Source organism: Humulus lupulus, chromosome 8, assembly GCF_963169125.1.
Source record: "Humulus lupulus chromosome 8, drHumLupu1.1, whole genome shotgun sequence".
NCBI classification, from domain to species: domain Eukaryota; kingdom Viridiplantae; phylum Streptophyta; class Magnoliopsida; order Rosales; family Cannabaceae; genus Humulus; species Humulus lupulus.
In genome coordinates, this window is record NC_084800.1 from 103,467,582 (window position 1) to 103,483,802 (window position 16,221).

The following is a 16,221-nucleotide window of genomic DNA, read 5'->3' on the forward strand; positions in this document are numbered from 1 at the left end:
CTTAAGGCAGCAAATGCGGAGCGGGCGCTCTCAAGGTCCGAAAGGGCACTTGTAACACCCTGGATAACCAAGGCCGTTACACTGTGTGATTATAAAGGTGCAAAACTTGCTAATCAAGTCATATAGTTGAAAATGTGACCCTAAAGTCATAATCAGGTTAGGGTTAAAAGATTTTGGTCATAAACAGGAAATTTCTCATTAAAATAAACGTTTAATACATGGGATCCCAAAACGGGTTTTAAAGGACAGTTTAAACAAATTCAAAGTTTATGTACAATCACAAGCCACTCTAATGGCAAAATAGGCACTTTAGGTTCTCCTGTCCTTGTACCATCCCTCGGCTGCTCGGCCGTGGCGGCCGAACAGTTGACCATGTACATTCTGCCCCAGAGCTCTCCAACTCAGGATTGGTCCACCTTGCCCTTGCCTTTACCTACACCACGTAGCACCCGTGAGCCAAGGCCCAGCAAGAAAACCATAATGCAGAGCATAAAAATACAGATAGACAAATAGTCCACAAGGCTGTTAACCAGGTAATCAGTATGCCATAATAGTCATTTACTCAAAGAGGTCAAACAATTATTCATAAACCAATCATCCCAATATTAAACAAGTTATAATCATCAAACAACAACATATCAATATTCATCATACAATACTCAGGATCGGCGCCCTTAGGCCGCACCCTCAATATAACATGTTGTCTCCGACTCACTTAGGCCGAGCCCAGTGATTATTAAGCTATCCTCAACTACCAATGGCTGAGCCACGTCCTGTGCACATATATCAATTCCAGCACTCTTAGGTCGTTTATTTCATGCTCTCATGGCATATCATAATCATACAACAATTACATTCAAATATAGGGAACCTTTAGTCCAACAATCACACGCGGGTGTGGTTTCCTTACCTTTAATTCTGAGTGCTTTGGTTAATAGAGACGACCCTCAAGCACGATATCGTTCGAGCTCTAGCGTACACCTAGTCACAACCATAAAATAGAACCCTCATTAAAATTCAATTCCGTAACTTAACTTTGGGACCAATCCCAAGCTCTTGGGAAGCCCAATTCCACCAAACGGGGTGGTGGAATTGACCCCCAAGCCCTTAAGCAAAAAACCTAAAAGAATTCCCAAAAACCAAGTTCTGGAGACAGGGTAGCACTACAGTGCCACAAGAGGGGCACTACAGTGCTACAATCAGAAACCCATCCCCCAGCACACAGCCTAGCGATGTAGCACTCCCAGCCTAGCACTACAGTGCTGCAACCCAAACATGCAAAATTCTGGGTTTTTCCATCGAACCTTCCAGAGCCAAAGCTCCAAGAACCCACTCCAATCATCAACCAAACTCGAAATTAAACCTATAACTCACTATATCTCATCCAAAACCACCTAAAAAAATCAAAAACTTAGCCAATAGCATCATCAACCACAGAAAACCAAAATTGAGCTTGAAGCTCAAGAACTTCATTTGAAAACCAGAAAACCCAGACAATCAAGATCAGAAATTGTTACCTCAGCTGAGTGAATCCGACCCTAGGTTGCCTTCAATGCCCTTCCAAAATTTAGCTCCTCCAATCCCCAAGCTTAGGTCCTTAAATTCCCATCCAAAATCCAAATTCAGATATCAACCTCAACAAAACTCAGAAATCTCAAAAAAAAATCCTTAAACTTTACCTTAATTTGGAAGCTAATTCCAGTTGAACTCCTTAGCCACTCCAAAGATCAAAGTCCCAAGACCTAGCCTAGACTTTCTCTAAATTCTCAGCTTCAAAATCCACAAGAGAAGGTGAGAGAGAGAACAAATCGTGAGGGAGAGAGAGAGGTGAGTTGAGTGATCTGTAATCCTTCTTTTTCCTTCTTTTTCCTTCACAGCTTCTAACACTTCTACCACTTTCCACTAAAGTCTAAATGAATAGAGTATATCAGTTATCCCCCTTAATAATCAAAAGACCCTTTTACCCTCCCAACTAAAAACTAAACCTTTTAATCAATCCATAGGTATTTTGGTCATTTGCTCCTGATTCCCGCTAATTCATCGAGTGTCCCTATTATTTACCACTTAAATCCCGTCATCTAATTAATCACCAATTATTTTTCTCCAATGTCTAAAAATCTCCAATATATCTCTCAAATTCCCAGAAATACCCCCAGGCTCCCCCAAGCTGGGTATAAATCCTCGCCGTGACTATTTCTCTAAACCGCTCACTAGGATCATCTCGAGCCATATGCTGCAAATATATTCACATAATAATGTGGTCTCAACAATTAACCGCAAATAATCACATTTATGCCCTCAATGGGCCAAAATTACAAATATGCCCCTATAAGCTAAACAGGGCCCACATGCTTATTAATACTCATAAACATGCATTTCATACATCCATATAATAATATAAGCATGCTTATCACATAATCATGCATTTAATCATTTAAATCACACATGAACCAATTATACCCTCCCGGCACACTAATCAAGGCCCTTAAGTGTAACGCTCTGGATAGCCAAGACCGTCACACTGTGTATTTATAAAGGTGCAAGACTTGCTAATCAAGTCATTTAATTAGAAACGTGTTACCAAAACTATAGTTGAACTAGGGTTAAAAGATTTTGGTCGCAAAAGCTTCATTTCCAATAAATAAACATTTTCTTTACATGGGATCCCAAAAGTAGTAAAGATAAAAGACAGTCTACAAAATTTTAGGATTAAAATACAGTTATTAGCCACTCTAAGGCAAAACAGACAATTTAGCTTTTCTCGTCCTGTTCCACTCCTCGGTCGTGGCGGCCGTTCAGCTGATTATGTACATTCAGCCCCGAAGCTCTCCCTCTCAGGACTGGTCCAACTTTCCCTTGCCTTTACGTGCACCACGTAGCACCCGTGAGCCAAGGCCCAGCAAGAAAATACCACAACAGAGCATAATCATTAAGCAAACAATCAGATAACTCATACAGTATAAACATGTACTCAAAACAGTCCAATTATTCATGTTATTCAAGTGTTCAGCATACCAAGTACATCATTTCACATCTATAATCAATTCACAAATGATAACCAAGGTTAACGCCCTTAGGTCGCACCCTCTATTTATCCCACTGACCCCGGCCCGCTTAAACCGAGCTCAATGAATATTAAGCTGTCCTCGGCTACCAGTGGCCGAGCCATGTCCTGTGCGCAAGTATTATTTACGGCACCCTTAGGTCGTTTATCACATGTCCCATGGCATAATACCATCTATGACATCATGCAAGTATAGGGAGCTCTTAATCCCATCACAAACACATAACCGGGTGCAGTTTTCTTACCTTTAGATTTCGCTAGCTTTGTTCAATTTGATCCTCAAGCACGATCCCGTCTGAGCCCTAGCGTACACCTAGTCACAGCCATAGATCAGAATCATCAAAAAATCTCAAATCCAAAACCTAGCCTCGAGACCAATCCCGAGCCCTCGGGAAGCCCTAATTCCACCAAACGGGGTGGTGGAATCAAACCTCAAGCCCCCGGGCAAAAACCCTAAGAAATAACCCAAAAACCCATTTCTGGAGACAGGGTAGTGCTACAGCGCCCTAAGGAGAGCGCTATAGCGCTACAAACAAAGCCAAAAGGCTCTGGAACTTTGGGACCTAGCGCCCAGTGACTAGCGCTGTAGCGCTAGTCACAGCACAGCCCAGCACAACTTTTTCTCCTTCGAACTTTCCTGAGCCAAACCTTCTCAAAACTCAACCAAACCTCAACCAAACTTCAAAACAAGCCTCCCAACATCCTCAATTCATCCCATACGTCCCAACCACACAAAACTCAATCACATGCACCCCAAATTAAGGAAATCACCATAGCTGAACCTAAAGCTCAGAAACTCAATAAGAACAACAGCTGAAACCACATAATTCAAGTAACCAAGATCAGTGCTTCTTACCTTAAACAGAGAAGTTCAACCTTAGGCTATCCTCCACTCTTCCTTAGCTTTCACCCCTAAAAGCTTTAGCCTCAATTTCCCTAGAATTCCCACAGTATTGTACTTAGAAAACCAATTCAACACCAACACCAAGAACTGAATGTTAACCTCAAAATCTTACCTCAATTGATGAGCAACCTCAGCTAGTTTCCCCAACCTGACCAAGACCCCAAGTACACAATCTTAGCTTAAATCTCCTTTGGATTTTAGCCCCAAATTTCCAAAAGAAATTGATGAGGAAGTCTCAAACCGTTCATGAGAGTTACCCTTCTTTTCTCTTTCTTTTCTTTCTTTTCTTCAGACCTCTACTGCCTTCTACACATTCCACTAAGGCATAAAGCTTAATAATACTTATCCCTTATAATCCAAATGACCAATTTTCCCTCTCATAATTCCTAAGCCTTTAAATCCACCTAGGGGCATTTTGGTCATTACACCCAATTCCCGCCAATTCCTCGAATGTCTCTAATGTTTACCGCTTACTTCCCGACACCTAACTAATCACCAATTATTTTCCTCAATATCAAAATTGACTCCAATATATTCTCTAAATCCCCATAAATACCCCCAGGCTCGTCCCGAGCCGGGTATAAATCCCCGCCGTGACTTTTTCCCTAAACCGCTCACTGAGATCGCCTCGAGTCACAGATTACAAATATATCCACATAATAATGTGGTCTCGACAATTTATCACAAATATATACAGTTATGCCCTCAACAGGCCAAAATTACTAATATGTCCTTCTAACTTAATCAGGGCCTACATGCATACTAGTACACATAATCATGCATCACAGATATTCAAATAATCATATAACATGCTTTTAAATCTTTAAATCACATATAATCCAAATATGCCCTCTCGGCACACTAATCAAGGCCCGTAAGCCTTATTAGTAAATTTGGGTCGTTACATTAAGCCTTATTAATGATTTTGGGTCGGTACCGCACTCTCGAGGTCTAAGCGGGTCTTTTGATAATCTTTTCTCTCCCGCTTGAGTTGCCGATGAAGGTTCACCATGGTCAGCGCCGCTTGAAAAGCAAAACAAATTGTGAGAACAATTATAGGAGGCGAAATACATATTACATAAAGGAAAGGAGACAAGTCAAAGTGGTCACCATGACAGTGTTCTCCATGGAAAGTAGTTCGCTACTTATGAAATTTATAAAAGAAATATTTTTATATAATTAATGTTTATTATAATTGAATAATATTTAGATAAATATCAGAAAATTCATAATTCATTAATGTAGCTATATTCTTGTATGCATACGAGAAGATTAAGATTGTAGATAATGAATTAAATAGTCCACAGTTTATATTAAAGTTATGGAATCTTTAATCAAACACTGCTAGTGTGGTCCACTGGTATTATGAATACATGTGATCTAGATCTGAATCACTGATGTAGATAGACATATCATTGAAGGTGCTTTACATAATATTGATTATATAGGATTGGACCCGATATGTATTTAACTCTTTACTAAATACTTTTATTATCATATCAACTGTTGATATGCAAAAACTTAAGGAGTTATAATCATATCACTCAATGATTATATGCAAATCGATCTAAATCCTGAAGTTATCATGAACTCCTGTTTATGTTATTTGGGTCCTTTGATTCACTCGTTAGGGTCTGTCAAAATGATCAAGCTAACAACTTTTGTTTTGGGGGCTCATTGATGTAGATGGTTGATGACATGATTTATAGATATGGAATCCAAGCTTTCTTCATAAGAAGATTGAATAATGGTTCCCTTAAGTATTAATTCTGGAACTAAACAGTTTGAGGCCTATAATTTATAAAAGGTTTATAAATTAATTGTTCACTAGTGAATTAATGGTACTTAAGGATAAAGATGTAATTAGAGGGGTAAAACAATAATTTCACCTAGCTATAATTATGAACCAATTATTGGAGGATTGAATTGCATGAAGTGATTAAATCAATGGACACTTAATAAAATACTCAGTAAATATAAGTCTATAATTATAAAAGTGCAATCCCATATTTTTAGTGGAATAATATTGAGATTAATAAATAAGATTATTATATTAAAGAGTTTAATTAACAATCTAAATTTATTGGAGCTTGGAATTATAGGTCCCCCGATCGTCTCTATAAACATTGTACAAGGTAAGAGCAGCAACAGAACAAGTATGTATATTTGTCAAGGGAAATTAGTTTTTGGGCAATACTCAATAAATATAAGTCTATAATTATAAAAGTGCAATCTCATATTTTTAGTAGAATAATATTGAGATTAATAAATAAGATTATTATATTAAAGAGTTTAATTAACAATCTAAATTTATTGGAGCTTGAAATTATAGGCCCATAGGTCCCCGAATCAGCTCTATAAACATTGTACAGGGTAAGAGCAGCAACAGAACAAGTATCAGTATATTTGTCAAGGAAAATTAGTTTTTGGACAAATACATAATTATGGAAAATATATTATTATGTAATTTTTGTAATTATTAATTAATTAAATAAAATAATTAGTTTTGAATTAATTATGTCATCTTATTTTAAATTAGTTTGAAAAATTAATTTAATATTTGAAATAAATAAGACATTTAGGTTGTTAGATTGATTTTGAATCAATTTAAATTCAATTAATATATTTTGAATATAATAATAGATAATATCTATTTATAATTGAATTCATTAAAAAAAATTAATTAATAGAATCCTAGATGACTAATATAAATATATATATTATTATATTTCTCTCAACAAGATTTAGATCGTAACATTCAATTTGACTAAGACAGAGAATGTTTTCTCAGGGGGAAAATTAAAGAGAAAAAAGAAATTGTTTCAACCATTCTCTTTACCGAAACTTCATTGATCTCATGTATTGAGAATATCAATGGAATCCTAGATTGTCCTATTGAAACTCTACATGCACACACACACTTATTGTTGTGCTGAGATTACGATCTGGAAGACTTTGGTGTGAGTCTTGCGTGCTTGGATAGGATTATCGTTTATTATATAAGAAGATAGCAATGACACTTGATAGACTTCAAGAGGTAAATCTTCTTCTATTATATTAATATATATAAATCATAGGATCGTTTATATAAAATTGTTTTATATACAAAATTGTTGAAATGTACTAAGGCCACAAATCGCATTCAGTTGCGCACTCGAAAAATATGTTTCCAACAGAGCGCCCCCCGGGAAAGAGCCTAAGGACGTAGGGTTGGCGGATGTAGCAACCTGCAAGCGGATCCAAACGCTCTTGGCTTTCTCGCACGATTGATCCCGAGGCGATGTTCATTTCTTCTTCTTCTCGGGCCCTTCCCGAAAAGTCACTAGTCGGGATAAATACTCCGATGAATCTATGGCCCATACAATTCAAAGGTCAAACAGTCAGTAAGACAATGCAGAAGTAAAATCATGACACCATATAAATACACTCAAATAAATAGCCTTGGGAGCAAATGGGCATTAAGTGCCCAACAAATCCCTAAGAGAAGGCCCACTAGAAGGCGCTCCTTCACTCAGGTGGAGATCTAAGAAATTCAATCCAATTCTGCAAATGAGACCCCATTGATGCCTTATCATCTATGTCAAGCTCATGGCCGTCAGGGCCTATAACGCCCTACTAATCTAGAACCGTTACACTGTGTGTTTAAAATAGTGTTTAACTCGTTATGCGAGTTATTTGGACTCAAAAGTGTAATTAAAATTAAATAAATGTTTAGGTACTAAAAATTTTGGTCAAAAGATTAAACTTTCATTAAAACTTTAAATATTTACAAGGGATCCGAAAAAGAGTTTAAACTAAACCATAACTGCATCAATGTTCACAAAATAATCAACCTAGGCGACAAAATGACTCTCAATCTAGTCCCCTAGATATTTCGACCCTGACGGCCAAGCAGGCCGAATATGTACTCGCCGTTCTAAAGCCTTCTAATTCATGGCTGGTCCAGTCTTCCTTTTCCCTTACTTGCACGATAGAGCATCCGTGAGACAAGGCTTAGCAATAAAACCCTACAAGGCATAATAATAATTGCATTAAATATAAACAACAATTAGCATGCTTCACATATTGTAATTACACACATTCCAATCATATAAACTATTTGCACATTTCACACACAAATCATTTACACAGTCGTGCCAAGCAGCCTTGCTGAGCGAGGCGCGTCTCCCGACACCAAGCTTATGGTCCATGCAGGGCGAGTGTGTACAGCAATCCCATGGTAGCCCAGCCATCATGGCCTACATTCTGCATGATTATAGCCGAATACGAACCATGTCGATCATTCATAGACAATTCAACACAAATAAGCATAGCAAACAATATTATGCATAAAGGGGAACTCAGCCTTAACAAATTCAGATATACGATCATAACTGCATTCCAACATAACCGAGCAAACACCCAACTCTATGTCATATGCCAATTTTCTTACCTCGAGTCTTGTGTTGAAGACGGAGCGACCTCAAGTGCGATATTTTTCCCTAAGCCCCTCGGAAATCCTAGTCAAAACATTAATGATACAATCATCAAGAACTAAGTCCAACTACGGGTTCCAAAATTAAACCTTAGCTCTCGAGCCTCCAATTCCATGCAAAAATGTAATGGAATCGTCCCCCGAGCCCCCAAACCGAAACCTAGAAATCTTGAGCCTAATTCCCAAAAATTAGAAAACACCAATTTCTAGACATCTGGCACGATCGCGCCCTACGCTAGCGCGGTTGCGCTAATGCCTAAAATTCTCGAGCTTCTGGGACACTAGCACAGTCACGCTACACCCTAGAGCGGTCGCACTAGGTCCTTTGAAACTCAAATCACAGCTCAGATTTTTGTGTTCTTCCCCAAAACGAACCTTGCATTTTTTTTACAATTCCATCACCCAATTCACCCCAAAAATCAACCCCAACATGCACCAAAGCCAAAATAATACCCCATAATTAGAAAAAACACTTCACACATAACATATAAACACTAATAACATACATAATTACACATCGAAATCCAAAATCACAAACTTAAGGTTCTAAACCAATCTTGCCCCAATACAAAATTTAAACTAAAATTTATGGCTGCTATAGGGAATTCAAAATTTAAAATAGTCATTAAACTTATTTCTAACATCAATCTACATACACAAATAGTCTAGAATCCCCAATTTTCGATATCCAACCAAAAACCCCAAATTTTTTATCAAGAACGCCATTGAAGAACAAATGAAGAAATTTACCTCTACTAAAGCTTTAAATTCTGAATTCTTGGGCTAAAGGTGATCTTGCCAGCTCTAATTCCTTCCATGTTGCTCAATTCCTCCCTAAAATCCTTAAAAAAATCCCAAGGCTTGATCTTAGCTTTTGAGTGTTTTTCTTTTGATTGAGTATGAAGAGAAACTTGGAGAGATGAGTGATAGAGAGAACACGTGAGGATGCCCAAGGCTTCAACACTTAGCAAAATTTTCACTAACTTTAGGGTCAAAAGACCATTTTGCCTCTACCTCCACTTTGTCTCTTAACTAACCTCAATGGCATTTTAGTCATTTGCCTAAAAATTCAATTACACCCTAATCTCCAAATTTATCAATTAATCCATCAAACATAACTCTTTCACCATTTAATTTAATTTTACCAATACTCTAAAAATATTTAAAATTCCCAAAATACTCCTAGGCTTGACCCGACCTAGGCATTTATTCCTCTGTTGTGACTTTCCGCTAAAACTGCTCAAAAGGATCCACTCATGCCGAATATCACATATATCCACATTATAATGTGGTCTTAAAGCACATAACACATAATAATTACAGTTATACATTCAACGAGTCAAAATTACAAAAATGCCCCTTTTAACAAAGCGGGTCTTTAGACACATTTAATACACATAATCATGCATATTCAATCATATAATAATATACTTGACATAATTACCCCACGTGCCCTCCCGAAATGCTAATCAAAATACTTAATCTTATTAGGAGTTTTGGGACGCTACAACTATCCCCTCCTAATAAAAATTTTGTCCTCGAAATTTACTTGAACAACTTGGGTTGCTGGTCCCGCACATCCGAATCTAACTCCCAAGTCACTTCGTCTACCTTGTTGTTCCTCCATAAAACCTTTGACTATGGAAATAGTCTTATTCAGTATGACCTTATCCTTCATGTTGAGGATCTGTACCGGTATCTCCTCATAAGATAGATCTTGTTGATATTTCAGGTCTCATAAGGTCCAACAAACCTAGGGTTCAACATCAACAATTAAAAAATAACTAGGCGGGATGGGCCCTCTTTCGTTAACGAAAGTGCAATAGCTCGCAAATACAAATTCACAAAGAGAGTGTCATGTACCTCGCCTATCATTCCCCAAAATTGGCAAGGAAGCCCAAGACCTTGGTGGTTTAACCAAGAAGCGGTGCCCTTGAATGGGAGAACCACGTTGTTTGACAAATTATGAATGTTAAGGGCCAAGAAAGGCAAGCCTACCATTATTTGGCATGGTAGTGAATTGAAGGCGAAGTCCCAAAAGAGTGAGCGAGATGACCCCCAACCAGCAGCAGAGAACTTCATGCCACCTTTCGCTGAAGGGGCCTAACAACGAAAATGACCCGTTATCGAGCGCCCTCGCCAGTCGCCCGAGTCGCGCTTGGGATGGCGCCTTCGCCAATAGTGCACATAATAATGTCTTTGACAGTCGCGCCTTTTCCATCCATGCGCAACAACGCCCTCGCCAGCTGCCTGAGTCATGCACAGCAGCACTTGCCCACCACGCGCGGTAGAGCCTTTGTTGATCCCACGCAGGACGACACCCCTCGCCAACAACAGCAAGCCATCACCAGGAACTTGCCATACTGCATAACCATGCACAAGCCACTAATGGAGGTCGCACCCCACGTGGGGCCAAGTCACTTGGAAGGCAAAATGCCTCTCCTCTATGATTGGAAGATCTCCTCCCAGGAATAGACGAAGTTGGCGACTATTCCATGGACCCTGACTTCCACCTTTCTGCATGCTGGCTCTCTTACAACAACACAACAGTCACCACCAGTTGCCAAGAGGAGTGACCCTCGCCACTCTCCCAACACTTAGGCAGAGGTGAACCTCACAAGAGTTGATATACTTCTCCCATTACGTGAAGCCAAATGATCCCCATATGACTATGCTAGCACCAATCGTAAGGAGAAAAGGGCCCTAGCCAATCACCCTAGCCAGTCGTGGTAGCCAATCGCTCTAGCTAGTCACGCTAGCCATTCAAGTACACACCACAGGTCCTAGCTAGTCGCCAAAGGCCCTAGCGATCGTCGTTGCTTGCCAATGGCCCGAGCCACCCAAGAATTCTCTCACACCAAAGTGCGCCTTTATCCTCTAAATGAACAGGACACACCAGATTACCATTTTCGGTGAGACGGAAACTTGCCTTCATCCAAGTGTACCGAAATTTAGCCTGATTGGGAATCAAGTTGCCACCGTCAGCTTTTCCCATCTCTGTGACTATAAATAGTGCAAATCGAAATGTAACAAGGACCGAATAATAAGTCAGTAACTGTTCATTTTTGGAGAGAGCTCATACTCTCCATTACTGTAACTGCCCTAAGAACAAGATCAAAATTAGTGTACTTGTTCTTGAGGGTTCAAAGTTCATCACAAATAATACTGACTAAAGTGTACATAGATCATTTTTTTGGGCCGAACCACTATAAATATTTGTCTCTTTCATTTGTTACCGCATTTATTTATCTTTTCTTTGGCTCGTTGTTCACAATTGGGATTCCACTTTGAGATTTTACACACAAAACAACTCTTCATTTATTGCTCTGTGTAAGTAGACGAAAAAACGAGTCAACAAACTCAAACCTGGAAATTTTAATAAACATATAACCGCAACATAATATATTTAACCTATTATTTAAAAAAGTTATATTCGAGTTGTGTTTAACCTAATAAAACTTACATACATTTATCACTTAACTTATTAATTCCATATACTTTTAACATACCAATACATTTATATAACATGTGTATATTTAAACATGTTAAATTCAACTAATAAAATTTTAAAAATTATAAATATAAATAAAATTTAAATTTAAATTATCAAGTAAATTTTAGATATGAAATTAATTTAGTTATTAATTTGATTTTTAATTGAGTTAAACAAGTAAACATATTAATTGTGTACTTTATCTAGGAAAAAAATACCAAGGAATTTAATTCATAGGGAAATACGGATCAAGTATAATATATCCACTATGATAAGCCAATAAAGCAAATTAGTACCTTAAAAGGAAAATAACAACAACGTATGAATATGACAAACACAACCATTCCTAATGGTTGACAATGGAAACCATACTATCCAAGATAGTAGGTAATGAAAAATACCTATGGTTTTTTTCTACCAAATTCCAGGCAGGGAAATTTTCAAAAAAAGGAAATACACAGTCTAGAAAAGTGATATTAGCAACAAAACTAGAACAACAAAAACAACATTAAAAATAAATGGGGCAAATTATTTCAAAATAAGGAGGGATACCAACACCATTTTTGCAACTATCAAAGAAAACCAAGCATTGCCATTAAAGCTATAAATGTGGGTTGACCTGACCTGGTATAACTCACTTTTTCATGCCTATGGATGAAAAACTAGTTTGGTCAGGTTGTATTGGCATATCTAAAAATGTGGGTCAAGTCGTGTTGACCCACATCTGAGAATAGTGAGCTTAGCACGAGCTAGAGGCCTGATCCATTCGTGTCGTGCCAACCTTAAATTTGGGACAGCCCATTTACCTATTTGAGCCTAAATATGAGCCTAAAATTCGAGTCCATATTTTTATTAGTTAAAAAAAAAGGTAAGGATGGAGATTTGAACTCCCAACCACCTATTTGGTAGTTAAGGAATTAACCACTAATCTAAATATATATATTAAAAAATTATAGTATATTTTACACACATTTATATTAAAAATATTTATAATTATTAATTATTAGAATTTGAATACCTACTAGTAAATACATAAATTTGTAGCTCACATGTCTAAAATCAAATGATTATAATTTTATATTTTATAATTATTTTAATTATAGGACTTTAAATACTCAAAGTTATATTGGACTTATATTATCATTTTAATTTCAATATAATTCATAAATAAATATTTATTAATGTGAAATTATCCGGTTTAATTTGTGTTTTTTATCGTGTCATGTCTTTAGGCTAATCTATTCTTGCTTTTGTGTCATGCCATACCGTGCCTTTGGGCTTGCTGTGTTGTGCCCTACCATCATGATTGATATCTAGGCCCGACATGCTTCACAACATCGTGTCGTGTCTGGCCCAAGCCCATATATTTTTGTGTCGTGTTCTACCAAAAAGCTCGACCAACATGTACATCTTTAACCACCATAGCCTCCATCATGCTTCTTCAAAACTCGCAGTGATTGAAGATGTTGAAGGCACACCAAACTTGAAAATTGAAAGAGCCTAAACCCCCCCACATTTGGCCGAGGAAGATAGCCCTGAGAGCTCTCGGCCCAAGTCAGGTTGACGCATTGAGACGCGCAGCCAGAGCTATGACGAAAGCCCAAATAACATATATGAACTTATAACCTCTCTTTTTTTGAGCGAAGGTCTCTTGTTTATTCCATAGTCATGGTGTTTAACTTATTTTCATTTGTTGCTATTTATTTTATACCCAAATTCGTTGATTTCCTATGAGTTTTAATTCATGTCATAGTCTACATTGCCATCACAAGTGGTGTATTAGGCCTTAGAACATCTCTAATGGGATGCCAAATTTGTGATGCTATGCTATTTTTTAGAATTTATTTTACAAAATACTTATCAAATAGTGTATTAAAAAATGTGCTAAATTTGGCACATGCTAAAAATTGTGCCCAGTTTGTCACTAGATATAACATATGTGAATAAATAAATAAAAATTAGTTATAGTGTGGTTATTAATTATTGATGATAGAATTTAATACATATTATTTAATTATAATATTACCATTAATTATTTTTTAAATATTTAATTTATTATCATTTGCATCTTAAAATGTTATTTTGTATTAAAGTATTGTTGACTGTCTTTTTAGCTATCAACTTAATAATAGAAATTAAAGAAAACAATGAAGATAAACACCAATGTTTTACGTGGTTCATGTTAATAAATAACCCTAGTCCACGAGTCTTTAGTATTGGAGTTCTTGAAGTTTGAGATGACAAGCTTCAATGGGGGTTTTCTCAGGCAACGTATATATTGCTTTGAATACAAAAGTTGTGAACCCTTTTTTAATGGTATCCTGACCCTATTTATAGGGGCTGAAGGTCATTAATATCATTAATTACAAAAATTCCCCAATTATTTGGTGACTTAATTGCTCTTTAACCCCTCTGAATGTTCTAATAAAGATTAGGGACCCGTGCGTATCGCAGGGGCCCAATTTGTAGGTTGCATTCCATCAACTTTTTAAGAGACACGCTTTTGACACTGTCAGGGTGCGGCTGCACGTTTTCTTGTGTCAGGCGACATTGTAGGAAATACCAATTGTCGATTGTACGAACTCAGTACCACTACTCGAGGCGCCCAAAAAGCTTCTAGACAATCTTGTGGTGGCCCAAGGCTACAGGGTGTTAGGAAAACTTATACAGGATTTTTATATATTTTCATGTATATATAATATTAAACAAATTAATATGAGATAACCTAGAATATGTTTCTAAAATTGAATTCAAAGAGAAACAAAGATTAGAATACTTACATTATATGCAGCGGAATTAAAGAGTCCTTCCTTCAGTTTCTCTAACTCTTGTATCCTCTCTGTCGTAGAGTATTATCAAGAAACTGAACCGATCTTCTATTTTCTTCACAGTCTTCCAATGTATACTTAGAATCACCTAGACTAGTATGGGCAATTCTCAACACATGAGATAGATATAGAGAGAAGAAGAGAAATTAATCAAGAGGCTTAGAAAAAGACTTGTGTTTAGAGAGAATCTAAAACTATTAGAAAACCAGTGATTAAACTTATGTTTTGACTTCTCTCTAAGCACTCATTTTATAGACTCAATTAGGATATTTAATTTAATTAAAAAATCAATAAAATAATAGCCATTTTAAAGTCCTAGGTCGAAATTATCATGGGCTTTAGGCCCGTGAAATTTCTCATTTGATTATAAGCCCATTGGACTTAAAAACAAGACCTGTATTATTTTCTATTAATTTAATTAATTAAATAATTATTTAAATCCTTTATCAAATTAATTATTTATAATTTGAACTTTGATTTAAACTTATTTATTAATTTAGATACCAATTTATCTTAATTAATAAATCTGCCATAATTTCTCTTTTCTTCTCAAAATTATACAACTCTGTGAAACTATCCAAAATTGACCTGGTCAACTTTGATAATTCTAATTGATAATTAAATCAATTAATTGAGACTATCTAGATGATTTTATCCAAGGTACAATGGGGACCATGGGCCTATGAAATCAAGCTCCAATAAATTATCATAAATTTACTAATTTATTAATTCCTCGTGACTCCACTATAGACTCGGAATTGCACTCTTGAATTCATAGAACACTCTATAACAAATATAGATACACTATTGATTATCCATTGTTACAACCATAATTGTCACTCAATCCTCTATAGATGGTCTACAATGAGATAGGACTAAAATACTATTTTACCCTTCATTGTATTTTATCCTTAAAACACTTAGTTCTTTGTAAATGATATTTCAGTAAACTAATTTAATTACTGAAATGAGATCTCTATCATTTAACACCATGAACCAAACTAAAAGGAAACCATCGTTTCACTTCTTCATTAGAAGCTATAGATGTTCATATCTATGATTAACACTCCCACTCAATTATACTATCGAGCTCCCAAGATGTAAGTATGGGCTAGTCCGTAGGGTAAGCTGGTAACGAACAAGTCAAAGAACTCAAATAATACAATTAGTTAGAATACTAACCACTCAGAATTGAGATTGAATTGACCTATGATCAACTATATGATATGACTAGAATAGATAATAACGGTATGTTTACTTATCTTATCAACTGTCAATATTGGTCATGTCTGATGTAACAAATACATCCGATCTTATCTACTTTGCTAATGTTCTGGAAAGAACATAACACTGTAATGTGTAAGTAGATCATATCGTAGATTGACAAGTCAGTGTAAATCATGTGCACTGACTAATCTTAGGTCTAACTTATTTTGAACATATAATCATATTTATATT